General features: G+C 63.7%; 1 non-coding gene across 1 annotated transcript; it reads right to left on the bottom strand.

Annotated features, from left to right (window-relative positions):
* Positions 1 to 1469: 1469 nt before the first annotated feature.
* On the bottom strand, positions 1470 to 1588 carry LOC142006754 (5S ribosomal RNA). Its single transcript, XR_012643795.1, has one exon. It is a non-coding gene; the product is annotated as a 5S ribosomal RNA (ribosomal RNA).
* Positions 1589 to 6972: the final 5384 nt, after the last annotated feature.

Genomic DNA, 6972 nt, shown 5'->3' with positions numbered 1-6972 from the left:
ATTCCCTCCCCGGGCACCAGGTCAACCTCCGGTGCTTTCAGCGGGGGTTGACCTGGTGGCCGATTCGCTCCCCGGGCACCAGGTCAACCTCCGCTGCTTTCAGCGGGGGTTGACCTGGTGGCCCATTCGCTCCCCGGGCACCAGGTCAACCGCACCCTTTTTCGGCCGCCTTCGCCTCCAAATTTTTCCCCCCGTTTCCTTGCCCACTCCTCGGTCACTTCATACGCCCTCCCCCTTACATCCACCGTACGCAACACCTCCACCGGGCTTAATAGTCCACAACCGGGACCCAGGGCCTTCCCCGCTCTCAACAACCTCCACCCACGGTCCCCCTCCACCGGGCTTAATAGTCCACAACCGGGTCCCAGGGCCTTCCCCGCTCTCAACAACCTCCACCCACGGTCCCCCTCCACCGGGCTTAATAGTCCACAACCGAGACCCAGGGCCTTCCCCGCTCTCAACAACCTCCACCCACGGTCCCCCTCCACCGGGCTTAATAGTCCACAACCGGGTCCCAGGGCCTTCCCCGCTCTCAACAACCTCCACCCACGGTCCCCCTCCACCGGGCTTAATAGTCCACAACCGGGACCCAGGGCCTTCCCCGCTCTCAACAACCTCCACCCACGGTCCCCCTCCACCGGGCTTAATAGTCCACAACCGGGTCCCAGGGCCTTCCCCGCTCTCAACAACCTCCACCCACGGTCCCCCTCCACCGGGCTTAATAGTCCACAACCGAGACCCAGGGCCTTCCCCGCTCTCAACAACCTCCACCCACGGTCCCCCTCCACCGGGCTTAATAGTCCACAACCGGGTCCCAGGGCCTTCCCCGCTCTCAACAACCTCCACCCACGGTCCCCCTCCACCGGGCTTAATAGTCCACAACCGGGACCCAGGGCCTTCCCCGCTCTCAACAACCTCCACCCACGGTCCCCCTCCACCGGGCTTAATAGTCCACAACCGGGACCCAGGGCCTTCCCCGCTCTCAACAACCTCCCCCCACGGTCCCCCTCCACCGGGCTTAATAGTCCACAACCGAGACCCAGGGCCTTCCCCGCTCTCAACAACCTCCACCCACGGTCCCCCAAGACGCACGTTCCAAGCCTTAACCCTCAGACCATCCACCCCCCGGGCGGGACCCCACACCCACCTGACCCCAACTCACTCCCACCAAAAACACCACCACCGCCACCGCCTCAACGGCCTGCCCCACCCAGCACTCCCACACACACACCTGCCCCACCAACGCTCCACACACGCTTTCTTCCCTCTCCCCGACCCGACCCAAGCCATCGCACCGCACCGGGTGAGGGCCTAAGCTTCCTCGCCCGCCCCCCCGCCCCCGACACGCAGGCAGGCAGAGGGAAAGGCCTCAGCGCCCCCCAGGACCGTCGCGCCGCCTTGGCCTCACGGCTTCCCTGCTCCCGCACGGCAGACACACGCCCCGCTCTACCCCCGCTGGGGCCAAAAGCTGCCTACGGCACCTGGGATTCCCAGGCGGTCACCCATCCAGGTACTAGCCAGGCCCGGGACGGTTTACCTTCCGAGATCGGACGAGATCGGGGGCATTCGGTCCGGTATGGCCGTAGGCCCCCGCCTCCCCGGGCTTTAGCGTCAGCAGCCTGGCCTCAGTCAGCCGGGCCCAAACAATTAACCCGGAGGCCGGGCCGAGGGAAAACTTCCTCCGAGCCGGCCCAAGGGGAAGGGAGGACGAGGACGCCGGGCCCGGGAGGTGACAGGACGTGCACGTCAGACCCGGGAAGCTGTGCGCCCCGAGGTTAACCCCCGGGCCGGGGCGGGGAGAGAAAAATGTTCTAAGTCCGGTAGGGACAGCAGGTCAACCCCGGTCCGAGGCGGGGAGAGAAATTTTCCAAGTCCGGCAGGGACAGCAGGTCAACCCCGGCCGCCGTAGCAGAGGTTGACCTGGTGTCCGATTCGCTCCCCGGGCACCAGGTCAACCTCGGGCGCTTTAGCGGAGGTTGACCTGGTGTCCGATTCGCTCCCCGGGCACCAGGTCAACCTCGGGCGCCTTAGCAGAGGTTGACCTGGTGTCCGATTCGCTCCCCGGGCACCAGGTAAACCGTGGCCGCTTTCAGCGGAGGTTGACCTGGTGGCCGATCCCCTCCTCGGGCTCCAAGTCCGGCAGGGACAGCAGGTGAACCCCGGCCGCTTTAGCAGAGGTTGACCTGGTGTCCGATTCGCTCCCCGGGCACCAGGTAAACCGTGGCCGCTTTCAGCGGAGGTTGACCTGGTGGCCGATCCCCTCCTCGGGCTCCAAGTCCGGCAGGGACAGCAGGTCAACCCCGGCCGCTTTAGCAGAGGTTGACCTGGTGTCCGATTCGCTCCCCGGGCACCAGGTAAACCGTGGCCGCTTTCAGCGGAGGTTGACCTGGTGGCCGATCCCCTCCTCGGGCTCCAAGTCCGGCAGGGACAACAGGTCAACCCCGGTTCCGGGCGGGGAGAGAAAAATTTTCTAAGTCCGGCAGGGACAGCAGGTCAACCCCGGCCGCCGTAGCAGAGGTTGACCTGGTGTCCGATTCGCTCCCCGGGCACCAGGTCAACCTCGGGCGCCTTAGCAGAGGTTGACCTGGTGTCCGATTCGCTCCCCGGGCACCAGGTAAACCGTGGCCGCTTTCAGCGGAGGTTGACCTGGTGGCCGATCCCCTCCTCGGGCTCCAAGTCCGGCAGGGACAGCAGGTGAACCCCGGCCGCTTTAGCAGAGGTTGACCTGGTGTCCGATTCGCTCCCCGGGCACCAGGTAAACCGTGGCCGCTTTCAGCGGAGGTTGACCTGGTGGCCGATCCCCTCCTCGGGCTCCAAGTCCGGCACGGACAGCAGGTCAACCCCGGCCGCTTTAGCAGAGGTTGACCTGGTGTCCGATTCGCTCCCCGGGCACCAGGTAAACCGTGGCCGCTTTCAGCGGAGGTTGACCTGGTGGCCGATCCCCTCCTCGGGCTCCAAGTCCGGCAGGGACAGCAGGTCAACCCCGGCCGCTTTAGCAGAGGTTGACCTGGTGTCCGATTCGCTCCCCGGGCACCAGGTAAACCGTGGCCGCTTTCAGCGGAGGTTGACCTGGTGGCCGATCCCCTCCTCGGGCTCCAAGTCCGGCAGGGACAACAGGTCAACCCCGGTTCCGGGCGGGGAGAGAAAAATTTTCTAAGTCCGGCAGGGACAGCAGGTCAACCCCGGCCGCCGTAGCAGAGGTTGACCTGGTGTCCGATTCGCTCCCCGGGCACCAGGTCAACCTCGGGCGCCTTAGCAGAGGTTGACCTGGTGTCCGATTCGCTCCCCGGGCACCAGGTAAACCGTGGCCGCTTTCAGCGGAGGTTGACCTGGTGGCCGATCCCCTCCTCGGGCTCCAAGTCCGGCAGGGACAGCAGGTGAACCCCGGCCGCTTTAGCAGAGGTTGACCTGGTGTCCGATTCGCTCCCCGGGCACCAGGTAAACCGTGGCCGCTTTCAGCGGAGGTTGACCTGGTGGCCGATCCCCTCCTCGGGCTCCAAGTCCGGCACGGACAGCAGGTCAACCCCGGCCGCTTTAGCAGAGGTTGACCTGGTGTCCGATTCGCTCCCCGGGCACCAGGTAAACCGTGGCCGCTTTCAGCGGAGGTTGACCTGGTGGCCGATCCCCTCCTCGGGCTCCAAGTCCGGCAGGGACAGCAGGTCAACCCCGGCCGCTTCAGCTGAGGTTGACCTGGTGTCCGATTCGCTCCCCGGGCACCAGGTAAACCGTGGCCGCTTTCAGCGGAGGTTGACCTGGTGGCCGATCCCCTCCTGGGGCTCCAAGTCCGGCAGGGACAACAGGTCAACCCCGGTCCCAGGCGGGAGAGAAAAATTTTCTAAGTCCGGCAGGGACAACAGGTCAACCCCGGTTCCGAGCGGGAGAGAAAAATTTTCTAAGTCCGGCAGGGACAACAGGTCAACCCCGGTCCCAGGCGGCAGAGAAAAATTTTCTAAGTCCGGCAGGGACAACAGGTCAACCCCGGTCCCAGGCGGGAGAGAAAAAATTTCTAAGTCCGGCAGGGACAACAGGTCAACCCCGGTCCCAGGCTGGAGAGAAAAATTTTCTAAGTCCGGCAGGGACAGCAGGTCAACCCCGGCCGCTTTAGCAGAGGTTGACCTGGTGTCCGATTCGCTCCCCGGGCACCAGGTCAACCTCTGGCGCTTTAGCAGAGGTTGACCTGGTGTCAGATTCGCTCCCCGGGCACCAGGTCAACCTCGGTCGCTTTAGCAGAGGTTGACCTGGTGTCCGATTCGCTCCCCGGGCACCAGGTAAACCGTGGCCGCTTTCAGCGGAGGTTGACCTGGTGGCCGATCCCCTCCTGGGGCTCCAAGTCCGGCAGGGACAGCAGGTCAACCCCGGTCCCAGGCGGGGAGAGAAAAAATTTCTAAGTCCGGCAGGGACAACAGGTCAACCCCGGTCCCAGGCTGGAGAGAAAAATTTTCCAAGTCCGGCAGGGACAGCAGGTCAACCCCGGCCGCTTCAGCTGAGGTTGACCTGGTGTCCGATTCGCTCCCCGGGCACCAGGTAAACCGTGGCCGCTTTCAGCGGAGGTTTACCTGGTGGCCGATCCCCTCCTCGGGCTCCAAGTCCGGCAGGGACAACAGGTCAACCCCGGTCCCAGGCGGGAGAGAAAAATTTTCTAAGTCCGGCAGGGACAACAGGTCAACCCCGGTTCCGAGCGGGAGAGAAAAATTTTCTAAGTCCGGCAGGGACAACAGGTCAACCCCGGTCCCAGGCGGCAGAGAAAAAATTTCTAAGTCCGGCAGGGACAACAGGTCAACCCCGGTACCGGGCGGGAGAGAAAAAATTTCTAAGTCCGGCAGGGACAACAGGTCAACCCCGGTCCCAGGCGGCAGAGAAAAAATTTCTAAGTCCGGCAGGGACAACAGGTCAACCCCGGTCCCGGGCGGGAGAGAAAAATTTTCTAAGTCCGGCAGGGACAACAGGTCAACCCCGGTCCCAGGCGGCAGAGAAAAAATTTCTAAGTCCGGCAGGGACAACAGGTCAACCCCGGTCCCAGGCGGGAGAGAAAAATTTTCTAAGTCCGGCAGGGACAACAGGTCAACCCCGGTCCCAGGCGGCAGAGAAAAAATTTCTAAGTCCGGCAGGGACAACAGGTCAACCCCGGTACCGGGCGGGAGAGAAAAAATTTCTAAGTCCGGCAGGGACAACAGGTCAACCCCGGTCCCAGGCTGGAGAGAAAAAATTTCTAAGTCCGGCAGGGACAACAGGTCAACCCCGGTCCCAGGCGGCAGAGAAAAAATTTCTAAGTCCGGCAGGGACAACAGGTCAACCCCGGTCCCAGGCGGCAGAGAAAAAATTTCTAAGTCCGGCAGGGACAACAGGTCAACCCCGGTCCCAGGCGGCAGAGAAAAAATTTCTAAGTCCGGCAGGGACAACAGGTCAACCCCGGTCCCAGGCGGGAGAGAAAAATTTTCTAAGTCCGGCAGGGACAACAGGTCAACCCCGGTCCCAGGCGGCAGAGAAAAATTTTCTAAGTCCGGCAGGGACAACAGGTCAACCCCGGTCCCAGGCGGCAGAGAAAAAATTTCTAAGTCCGGCAGGGACAACAGGTCAACCCCGGTCCCAGGCTGGAGAGAAAAAATTTCTAAGTCCGGCAGGGACAACAGGTCAACCCCGGTCCCAGGCGGGAGAGAAAAAATTTCTAAGTCCGGCAGGGACAACAGGTCAACCCCGGTCCCGGGCTGGAGAGAAAAATTTTCTAAGTCCGGCAGGGACAACAGGTCAACCCCGGTCCCGGGCTGGAGAGAAAAAATTTCTAAGTCCGGCAGGGACAACAGGTCAACCCCGGTCCCAGGCGGGAGAGAAAAAATTTCTAAGTCCGGCAGGGACAACAGGTCAACCCCGGTCCCAGGCGGCAGAGAAAAATTTTCTAAGTCCGGCAGGGACAACAGGTCAACCCCGGTCCCAGGCTGGAGAGAAAAAATTTCTAAGTCCGGCAGGGACAACAGGTCAACCCCGGTCCCAGGCGGGAGAGAAAAAATTTCTAAGTCCGGCAGGGACAACAGGTCAACCCCGGTCCCGGGCTGGAGAGAAAAATTTTCTAAGTCCGGCAGGGACAACAGGTCAACCCCGGCCGCTTTAGCGGAGGTTGACCTGGTGTCCGATTCGGTCCCCGGACACCAGGTCAACCTCTGGCGCTTTCAGCGAGGTTGACCTGGTGGCCGGCTGAGCTCTGGAAGTCCGAATGGGGTTGAATTTGACCCGTGCAGCCGACCTAGAGTTCCAGGCGGTCGGCCGCTTTTGTGAGTCGTTCCCGCCTGTTGCCGCTGGGGGACTTTTCACGTATAAGGTTACGACAGGTACCGGGAGAATAGTAAGAGAAGGCTTGTCTGGCTCCAGCCTTTAGAGACGTACACGTGAGAGAGACCGACCGTCGTGTGAAGGCCCTTCCCGGGGACTCGGACGAGGGACCCGGGCGGACGTCTGCGGGGACGTCTGCGGCGGTTCGGGGTGTCGTCTCGGGCCCGATCCTCCGGAGAGGGGGCTCTCGAGGGAGGCTCGGCGCACGTCCGCGGGGACGGCCGCCGGGAGCGAGGCCCCGCTCCTCCTTCCGATCGATGGGGCGCTCGCGGACGAGACGGAGAGGGCCCTTCGCGGGCCGGCACCCTTCCCGCGGCGGGCAGGGATCTCGCCGGTGTTCAGGCGGACCTGGGACCCTGCTCCTCCTTCTCTTCCGCACCCGTGCTTGGAGGGACGTTCCCCGGCAGGGGGGGGACCCCTTCCACCCCACGGGGGCTCGTCGGGCAACGGGCGCGGGCCCGTCCCACGGCCCCCTCGTGCGCTGCGTCCTTGACGGGGCGGGTCGGCGGTCCGAGCCGCCACCCCCCCTCCGGCTGTCCATCCGCTTCGGTCGGGCGAGGCCGAGCGGCACCGTCAGCCCACCCAGGGGTCCGAAAGCCCGGCCCGCCGCGAGGCGCGGCGGGGTCACCACACACACGGCGGCTAGAG

The sequence above is a fragment of the Carettochelys insculpta genome, unplaced genomic scaffold, assembly GCF_033958435.1.
Source record: "Carettochelys insculpta isolate YL-2023 unplaced genomic scaffold, ASM3395843v1 scaffold_0124, whole genome shotgun sequence".
Lineage (NCBI taxonomy): Eukaryota > Metazoa > Chordata > Testudines > Carettochelyidae > Carettochelys > Carettochelys insculpta.
Note: the sequence above shows the minus strand (reverse complement) of the source record. Positions and strands in the feature narration are given on the sequence as shown.